Genomic DNA, 10,644 nt, shown 5'->3' with positions numbered 1-10,644 from the left:
GCCCCACTTGATCCTTCTCCCCCACTTGCACCCTCTCCCACATCCACTTGCCCCCTCTCTGCCCCACACCCACTTGACACCCCCACACCCACTTGACACCCCACTTACCCTCTCTCCCCCACACCCACTTGATGCCCCCACTTACCCTCTCTGCCCCACACCCACTTGACAGCCCCCACCTCCACTTGCCCTCTCTGCCCCACACCCACTTGACACCCCCACTTGCCCCCTCTCTGCCCCACACCCACTTGACACCCCCACTTGGCCTCTCTACCCCGCACCCACTGACAAACCCCCACACTCACTTAACACCCCCTAAACCCACTTGCCCCTCTCTACCCCCTCCCCACCCGACCTGACACCCCTCTACCCCCAAACCCATCCATGTGCCCCATGGTGGGGTGGAGGGAATTGGGCTCAGCGCTGTGACGGACAGCCCGGCGACCAGTCAGAGCCTGACTCTTGCATGGAGGAGGCGGTGCGAGGCTGGGAGCTGACCAATGGCTGTGGAGGAACCGGGGCGGGGCTGGTCTTATTCCCCCGCCCGCACCCTCCCTGCCTGCCCTAGCACTCGCCCTGGGGAGAGGTGGGCTCTGGGCGCTGCGCTGTGCTGTGTCTGTAGCTCTAACACTGCTGCCTGGCACGGCTCAAATACAGGGAACTGCCTCTCAGGTCTGTAAGTAGAGTCTTTCTTTGTAACCAGTGATTGGGGGGGAGGGGGTCTGCCCTTCTGCTGCGCTGAGGGAGACAGACTGTGTGTGTATTTGGGATGCTGTCGGGGGGGGGGGGGGGGGGGTTTGAGCTCCCAAAAGGGACCTAGCCAACAACCCACTGGGATCCAGCCAAGTCTGAGGAGAAGTAGCTCCTTAATTTCAACCTACCCGGGAAATGCCAGACGCTTTCCCCCACCCCACCCCCCAACTTCCACAATACTCTGGAAGAGTTTTGAGTGTAGTTTGCTCAGTAAAGTCGAAAGTTTGCTTGTGTTTAAGGCGCCGGTTATCAGTATCTTGTCTGCCACGTATAACAGCCAGACGTGCACGCTTTTTTTTTGCTTGGAAAAACAAAACATTCCGACTTTTAAATTTGTTGTAAAACAGAACTGTGTGTTGGGCAAAAAGTCGGAACAGGAATCTCCACTCAGACTTGGGTTCCATTCAATCTCTCTTCCTCCCCAGATTGCTCTTTAAAACAAAAACAGAGCAAGTACTCTCGCCCGTTTTACTCATTAAGTGCTTCCACCAATAGTTGGGTTCTTCTTTCCTCTCTCTCTCTCTCTCATTGAGGATGTTGGAAGGCGGTGCCTGCTACACCTTTTTGTTTTAGGACTGGTTTGCTTTTCCCGCAGCCAGCAGTGTAATTATTGGGCATTTAAATGTTAAACTCGTGATTACAGAGGAAATGGTTGAGATTCCTCTGCTGCTTGATTTTTCAACTACCAGTTCAAAGCCATTAGTCATGGCACAAGGGGAGCTGAGGACTAGCATTTGCCTGACAGTGGGGCATTAACTCCTTACACTGTGTGCGTGGTGCTTCATGTGGAGTTAAAGTCACCCTCTCTGGGGAAATAAATGGTTTATTGATGGACAGTGTTATTTGATTTGAGATAAACATGAGGCAGGCTAGATCAAAGCAATAGTGTTTTTCAGTGTTACAGTCCCTGATGAAAACATCTCTTGCACTCAGAATTCTGAAGAGTTGCTGTGCTTAGAGAATTGTTTTAAGGATAAAGTGAGGTAATGCCGTTATTGTATCTGTCTGTCTAACTTGCCTTTTGAATTGCTACAGTGTAAATTGCTGTTTTGGTATATCTTGTTTGAGAGCAGTAGGTTGGTGTGACATGACCTGTTGTTTTTGGGTTGTGGCAATTGCAGGTAGTGACCTGGCTCATCATTTGATGAGCACTGAGATAACAAGGTGTAGAGCTGGATGAGCACAGCAGGCCGAGGAACAGGAAAGCTGATGTTTCGGGCCTAGACCCTTCATCAGAAAAATCTGACTGTTGAAGATAGTGGTGTACTTTTTGTGGGAAGGAAATACTGTTATGGCTAGGGAAGAAGTTGTAGTATGATGTTGAAAGTGGTGAGCATTCTGATAATGCAAAGTGAATTTGTTGAATCGTAGAGCTATACAGCACAAAAACAGACCCTTTGGTCCAACTCCTCCATGCTGACCAAATATCCTAAATTAATCTAGTCCCATTTGGCCCATATCCCTCTATGCCCTTCCTATTCATGTACCTATCCAGATGCCTTGTGAATGTTGTAATTGTACCAGCCTCTTCCTCTACCTCTGGTAGCTCATTCCATACACTCTCCACCCTCTGGGTGAAAAGGTTGTTCCTTAGGTTTCTTTCTTAAATCTTTCCCCTCTCTCCTTACTCCTATGCCCTCTAGTTTTGAACTCCCCTACCCTGGTTAAAACTCCATGGCTATTCACCCAATCCAAGCCTGTCATGACCACCTTCTGAACCTCTGAGGTTACCCCTCAGTCTGTGCTCCAGGGAAAATAGCCCCAGCCTGTCCAGTCTCTCTGTATAGCTCAAACCCTCTGACCCTGGCAATACCCTTGTAGGTATCTTCTGTACCTTTTAAAGTTTAACCGTATCTTCCCAATAGCAGGGAGACCAAAATTGAACGCAGCATTCCAAAAGTGGCCTCACCAATGTCCTGTACAGCCACAATATGACATCCCAACATTTGTACTCCAATCACTGCTGCTGCCACCAGGAGTGGGTATGTCAGCACAGGACTTCGGTATGTGGGTGATGGGCTGACCTGGTTGACAACAGCCTCTGGTTGAGCTGTTTCCACTGGTGGAGCAGGTGGTCACACCTTCTCTGACCTATCCTCAAGCGACTGAGTGTTGTCCAAGCTGGGTTAGGAAGGGCTTTATAGTGGTGGGTTATTAGAGACAGAAGGTCATCGATTCTCACCCACTCTAGGGCTTGAGCATCTGACTCGGACTAACACTTGAGTACTATGGGTGTCATATTAGGTGAGATGTTGTAGTGCTTTAGGTGAGATGTTAAGCTGATGTTCTGTCTGTTAATGAATCATACTCAATATTCATATTTTTGAACAGAAAATTCGAGTTTCCTGGCTAATATTCCTTCATGAATCAGTGTGCTGCCAACTTAATTGGTTGTTCAACTAATTTTTGTGGCACCTTTCATAAAGCTGCCAGCTCTCCTTTTCATAAGGCTGCCAGCTCTGGTTGAATATAACCTGGTAATGTTCTGAAAGATGACTACCTGTTTGCAACTTGTTGTTTCGCACCAACCCTGTGTGAATTTGCAAAGGAATTCAGTTCTTCATTTCCTGATTGGCTGAATCTCGTCTGCGAGTAAAATCGTTGTTAGTTACAGTTACTGGATGGAAAGTAAAACAACCGAAAATGTTTGCGGAAGGGGAGGAAAAAGCCACTTATTTTAATATTCTGATATTTCCCTATATTTTGCTTGCAACAGTTCTCGGGTTATTAATTTTTAAGTCCTGTTTAAAAAGTTGAGTAAGAACTATTTAAAAAAAAAAAAAAAAAATGTGGTACAGTGCCACACAAATTGTGGGGATGAGAGCTGAGCAACTTCAGACGGACATTAACAAGTTGACCAAATGGGCAGACACCTGGCAGATGAATTTTCCATTCGGGGAAGTGTGAGGTAATAAATTTTTGTAGAGGAAACACAGACAGCAGAGGGTCCATAGTACAACTTTTGAGGGGAATACAGAAGCAGAGGAACCTCGGAGTTCATGTACGTAATTCTCTGAAGTTGGCTAGGCAAGTTGAAACAGATTTTAAGAAGGCTTAAAAGATTCTTGGGTTTATAAATAGAGATATGGAGTATAGTAGCAAGAAAGTGAGGATACACCTCTACAAATCGTTGGCCAGACCACATTGAATCATAGAATCCCTATAGTGTGGAAACAGGCCATCTAGCCTGCTGAGTCCACACCGTCTTTCCAAAGAGCATCTCACCCAGATCCACCACTCCTGCCCTGTCCCTGTATTTCCTATGGCCCATAGTACTCAAGTGTTAGTCTGAGTCAGATGCTCAAGCCTTAGAGTGGGTGAGAGTCGATGACCTTCTGTCTGTAATAGTCTACACATTCTTGGACACTATTGGCAATTTAGCATGGCCAGTCCACCTGACCTGCACATCTTTGGGCTGCAGGAGGAAACTGGAGCATCTGGAGGAAACCCACACAGACATGGGGAGAATGTGCAAACTTAACACACACAGTTGCCTGAGGTTGGAATCAAACCCGGCTCCCTTGTGCTGTGAGGCAGCAGTGCTAACCACTGTACCACCGTGCCACCATGCCACCCCTTTCGGAATACATTGGGATGTTGTGTTCAGTTCTGGGCACCTTCCTTCATGAAGGATGTTGGAGCCCTGGAGGAAGTGCAAAGAAGATTTGCTGGAATGATGCATGGAAAGATGAGCGATTGGGCTTTTTCTCCTTGGAGCAGAAAAGATTGAGGTGATTATATTGAGATGTTCAAAATTTTGAACAACTTTGACAGGGTAAAGAAAGGTATTCTGTTTCTGCTGGTTGGGAAGTCAGTAACTAAGGGGGTGGTTGCATTCTCTAGACTCTCAGCAAGAGAGCTAGGAGTGAGCTGAGGAGGAATGTCTTTACTCGAAGTTGTTAGGATTTGAAATGTACTGCCTGGAAGAGTGGTTGAGGCAGATTCCATTGGGAGGTTTCAAGAGAGAACTGGGTATATATCTGCAAGTGATTAGTCTAGAGGGTTATGTAGATAGGGCTGAAGAGTGGGACTACCTGGGTAGCTGTTTCGGGAACCGGTACTGACCTGATGGGTCAAATAGTCTCCTTCTAACCTGTTAAAAATCTATGATTTTGATTTAAAACTTTTTATCTACCTGTCCATCTGGGAAGTTTGATATTAAACAAGATGATAAATGTGATAGTACCAACCACAGTGGTTTTCCATTGCAGAAGGTTCTTGCAAAATGAAGTTCTTGAATAATTGCATTCTTGCAGCTGACAAGTGGTTTTTTTGTCTTCTGTTTGGCTTAACCCAAGGTTTAATAACAGGAGCTTATGTTTTGTACATGAGGTGAGCAATATGTCTGTTGGGTCAGGACAGGAGGTTTGGACTCAGTGCTGTGAGTGAGTGACTGAGTTTTAGACAAGCTGGGCTAGTGGAAGAATGGCAAGCTTTGGAGGAAGCTTTTGGAGGGTTTGGAAGTGTTTGCCTGTGGATGGGTTGGGTACAGATGGTGTGGGTGTTGTGAAAGCAACGTTTGACATCAAAGTGAAGGGCAGGGCTTTACTAGAATAGCACTTGGGATCCCAAGTGAGGTCTCGATCCTGTGGTACTAATGACTGTAGTGTAGTTGCTACAAAATTGCGGCAGCCGTGTTCCTAGGCCTGAGAGTCTCACCAATTTTCAAGGTGTGAAATGAGGTCATAATGCAAGTATGTTTGGGAAGCACTTGTCTAGGGTCAGTCTGTAATGATCCAAAGTTAGTTCAGGCCAAGCGATCAGTGACTGAGAAGGATAGATTCAGTGGCAAGTGCACAAAGATTTTGCAGCTGCCAAGACGACGCCTGATTGGCAAACATTGTAGCTTGTTCACAGCTGACCATCATGTGGGCTTTCTGACAACAGCACTGATTTTTTTTTTTCTTCTTTCTTTTTTTGAGGGTGAATTTGGTTGTTGATTCTTTGCTGTTAGATACAGGCTGAGTGAATACTTTGTAAGCTGGATGGAATTGGGATTGAAGGTGCAAAGTCTCCAGCTGTATCCATTGCAAAAATCAGTGGACAGGTGCATAATCTAGGGTACTTTGGGTACCATGCACCTATTAGTGAAGCTGCTCTGTACTAGTGAAGTTGAGTGATGGTGTACAACTTTAGGAAGTGAAGGGGGTCAGAATTGAATTTTAGGGACATCCTGGTGGCCACTTTGGCTTCTTCAGCCATAACCACATTGCAGGCATAGTTTTCTGTTGGAACACATCAAACTCGGAACATTGTGAGGCTATGGCATGGCGGTGAACCACTGATAAAGCCTGTGTGGGTGGGCTGGAAAATGATGTGGTTAACTGCTGAGGGTTTCACCTTGTAATTCCAACCGTAAAGCTGGTCTTAAAAGTGTGAAAGTTGCTTTGTGTAATTCACTCTTTTTGTATCGGTTTAGGAAAATAGTGGGGGTGTTAGAAATGATATGTTATTAACCTCTGTCAAATACACAACTTGAAGTGGGTGCCTGTATTATTAGTTATGAAATCAGCACCCCTAGAACATTACACCCTTTATCATTACATCATAAGACACCCTTTTTAAATGAAATACGTGGTTAAGGCTCCATAACAGGTTTCAACCACTTAATTCTCAATGTAACGTCATCGCAGACTGGTTTTCAAAGGAGTCTAATTTAGCACATGTCCCTACTCCCTTTTTGAGGGACTCTGATGCATCTTTCGGCTTCAGCCATGGAATATAAATATCATTTTCAAAAAAAAAAACTGAGGAAGTCTCTTAAATATAGTCAGTGTTCTAATATAGGGAAATTCAGTCAATTCATTCACTAAGCTTCTGGGGACAGCAAAGAAGTAAATAGCCAAATGGTTGGTTCCATACGTTTTGTTTGAGGAACAAATATGTAGCAAAACTTCCCCACTGTTCTTTGAATAGACAATTTGTTACTTCTGTATACTTTCAGCAATGGAATGACTGCCTGCGCTCGAGAGTGGGTGATTTCATAGTTTCACATCTTATTCCAAGGTGGCAGCACTGGCTCCTCACCGCTGAACCAGAATGTCAGCCTAAATTATTATGGCCCAGATTTTCTGATGGCCTGACCATTTTGTTCCGATTGTAGATGGAAGTTGCACAAAGGCATCTCGTGAAATCCTTTGTTGCAGTAGACTCTGAAGAAATTGCCTGGCAAATTGATGATTCCACTGGGTGTTTCCTCTATATGTTCCTCACCTAATCTGCACTCCCCCACCCACCCTTACCCAATCACTGCATCCAACAGCCCTCCCCTCCCAAATCTGGCAGCCCTGAGTTCTCCACCCACCTTAAACACTGCATGATCTATTTAACCCCCTTGCCTCCTACTCCCTTGGCACTCTAACCCTCTGTCATCCTACCTCAGTACATTTCTCCCTACTTAGCTAGCACCCCTGCTTGCTTGGCCCCCTACCCATTACCCACCTGGCACAGTACCCTGTCTGTACCTGGCACCCTACCCTCCCGGTGACCTAAAATTTCACTTAACCTGATGTACTTAAAGGGTTTGATAGCAGCTGTCAAAGTGGCCTCAAGGACCACTGCACTTCAGAAAATAGCAGCTGACTGCTTTGAAAAGGGAGAGTGGTTTCCCTTTCCCTGGTAGTTCCGCTGTACAGAAAAATGGTGAGAGTGGAAGTATGGCTCCATGTTTCCGGAGAAGCCCTGATTGGAATCTCTGATCAGAAATGCCGAGCGCTCTCCTTTCTTCTTTGAAATGAAAAGGGATGGATTACTGTTCCTTGGAAAATCCGGCCCTATGTAATCCACTGATGTGGATGTAAAACCCACAACCACCTTGTCCTCACAGGTGAATGTGCTGCTACAAAGCCACACTCTGTATAATTTTGCCTGATTTGAAAAGCTTAAAACACCAGAGTGTCCAGTTTTCCATATAATGCAAAGCATCCAATGTTTAGTGTTAATCACTGCCAAGTGCTAAAGACTTGGGGTCATGACCTCACAGGTTTTGAATGTAAATTGAGTGTTCTGCTAATGTAAATTTGCTTTCAGATACTCTTTGAACTCAGCTGTTCGCTTTGTCCAGTGTGCTGATGTAAACTGATTTAATCATTACCCTGAGTTAGGGATGGGGAAATAAATGCTGACTTGGTCAGTGGCGCACACATCCTATGAGTGAATAAAACACAATATAAAAGTTAGATAACAAGGTGTAGAGCTGGATGAACACAGCAGGCCAAGCAGCATCAGAGGAGCAGGAAAGCTGACGTTTTGGGTCTGGACCCTTCTTCAGAAAATTCGGGTCCAGACCCGAAACATCAGCTTTCCTGCTCCTCTGATGCTGCTTGGCCTGCTGTGTTCATCCAGCTCTACGCCTTGTTATCTCAGATTCTCCAGCATTGGCAGTTCCTACTATCTCTGAAACAATATAAATGTTGGTTGGCTCCAGTTTGTTTGAAAAGCTTTCCTGTAGTGATTTGAATTCAAATTAAATAATGTATTTACAATTGGATCTGGTGCATTGTTCTACAGTGTGGTTTACTAATTAGATGCTCTGTGCTGGTGTGACTGAAATTCTACGTTCCATTTATTCTGAATTGTAGGGAGGAGCTGAATTGTATTCCACAGGCTCTGATGTATTTGGCCTTTTCTCAGGACGGGCATGTTTCGTGGGATGTTCTACACCACAATTCTCCATCCTGAGGAGATATCAAAAAACTCATAGCCGTTTGTTCACCTAATGATTGTGCCATTAATTAAACTCATTTACTCTGGATTGTGCAAATGAAAAAGCTCAACTTGCGTGACTTGGTCATTTGTTGCTGCCCTGAGAGTTTCATGATTTTGATACACAAGTACGGTATCGGGCAGTGAATAGACATAATCCTGGCAAGTACTTTCTGAAACTTGCTGCTTCTGATTTTTGTGTCTTCGACTTCCAGTTGACTAGTTTAGCTACTAAGTTGGAGAGGGGATGAAAGGGGGCCTTTGTTTAAATGTTTGTTGCAGTTAATCTGTAACTCTATACAGTACACTTACTTCAGTTTGCTGCTCAGGCAGTGCACTTCCAGCAGGACTGTTTCTAGGAAGCAACTACCTCTATCATCTTCCAATTAGGCTGCAAATTATAGCTGTTCTATTGGGTGAATGTTGAGTAAAATGTACAAATTATGCATGTTTGACCAACTTATGGCTGTTTTAAAATTTTAAACCTGCAGTTTTCAGCAGTGACTAATACTTTGTTCAGGCTACACCCTACTTGTCTTAAGGGTAGGTGTGTCAATGTTCAGACTGCTAACAAACAAGTGTTTTCATTCTGTGCTGCTGACAAACCTTGGTACTTCATGGGGAGAGTGGAATCAAAAGACAAAATGGGCACAGGGTTTGTTGGGGAGATTTAAGGAGCAGTGTGGTTGAGGAGGAATGTCTTAAATAGGACCTTTGTGGGAGGTGAGAGTGATGGAGAAACTCGGGGATTCCAGTGCGTCATGTCTTGGTGGAGCTCGAAACATGGTGTTTGGTGAGTAAAGTGAAGGGAAACGCGCTACATCCAATAGTAGAGTGGAGTTTGAGAGATTGCCCTTGGAGGAAGTTGCTTGAGATGAGGAAGGATGAGGTTGTGAAGGGCTGGATTGGGCATTCAATGCATTAAATGTTGAGTGTGGCATTTTAGACGAACAGGAACAAGTGGTGAATGAGTGGAATCTGGTGCGGGAGAAGATCTGGACTGCCAAACTTTGCATGCATTGAAGTTTAGAGTAGAAGAATGGGAGGCTGGCCAGAACAAGGCAGGAACATTTGAGTCATGAGGTGACAAAGGATGAGTGAGGATTACATTTGATTTTATGTGGTCTATAATGATGAAGAGGAAATGGGATGAGTCACTCAACATCAGGTCAAATTGAATACTGGGATTGAGCTGCTGTGTATTGAATTCTGAGCAATTTGGACGGTCTAGTGGTTTCCACAATGCAGTATGGCATTCTAAAGCTGTCCGCAGGTCTTCCAGCCTGGGTCAGACGAGTTGTTGAAAGAGTCCTGTGCAACAGACAATATTGAGCCCATCTTAGGTAAGGGAGAAGCACATGGTAAAGATTAGTCAGTGGATGAGTATATGATAACCCTGGTGCTGTTCAACATGCATAGAACTGAGCTGTCAATAGACAAATCTCTCGCAAGTTTGCCTACAGTATGACATCTGTGTGGCCCCAAGTTCCAAGCTTCCACATCCTGGATGTTACAAAGTTGACAGACGCCTGATGGTGCAGACATCTTGCGTTGAATCTCTTTGAAGAAGCACGTCCAGTGCATTCCACCTCCACAGCGCCAGTGCCAAAAGAGATTTGCATATCTACATGGAAGCCCAGAGATTGAAGCATGATCCCAACCCAATGTACTCAAGGGTGACTCTAGAAAGGACTCTGTCCTTCCGGGAAACATCTGACGAAAACAGCATCAATCCACGAACTGCACTTGCCGGATCTGTGTGGGGTACTGCTGCCACTATCGTATCTGGATCTCATCACTTGCCCTATTACACTCTCTGCAACAAAGTGCTGTGCACGTGTTTGATTATAGGTGAGCGCACACACCTTGTTGACATTCACAGCAATATATGACATAACCAGAATTGTCCACTCAAGACCTGGCTTCCTGTCCTGACCGCATCCCTCCCTGATGCAGTCATCCGCTGACGAAACGCCACAAGCTGGCTGAAGTCGTTGTGCTGCACTTCACTTGCAAGATTCCTGAGTGATCTTTACCAGCAAGACATCCGTTGGACCAAGCAATGGGAGCCCTTGAAAGTCATGTTCCTTGTGGGAAATGCCATCCTTTGAAATGGCAGGCTTTGGTCTACCATAGAAAGAGAGGTCCTTGCTAAGTAGGCAGCGCACTTGCACCCTCTGTCACTGA

General features: G+C 45.3%; 1 protein-coding gene across 2 annotated transcripts in view; it reads left to right on the top strand.

Moving 5' to 3' along the window:
• Window positions 1-552: 552 nt before the first annotated feature.
• pls3 (plastin 3 (T isoform)) overlaps window positions 553-10,644 on the top strand; it is a 94,847-nt gene continuing 84,755 nt past the window's right edge. Inside the window, exon 1 of one of the 2 annotated variants that reach the window (XM_048604869.1) lies at window positions 553-672. The gene's annotated coding sequence lies outside the window, so the exon portion shown is untranslated. Of the gene's footprint in view, window positions 677-10,644 lie in introns of both variants that reach the window. The other variant, XM_048604871.1, reaches the window with a different exon arrangement.

The sequence above is a fragment of the Rhincodon typus genome, chromosome 14 (genome assembly GCF_021869965.1).
Source record: "Rhincodon typus isolate 14 chromosome 14, sRhiTyp1.1, whole genome shotgun sequence".
NCBI lineage: Eukaryota > Metazoa > Chordata > Chondrichthyes > Orectolobiformes > Rhincodontidae > Rhincodon > Rhincodon typus.
Note: the sequence above shows the minus strand (reverse complement) of the source record. Positions and strands in the feature narration are given on the sequence as shown.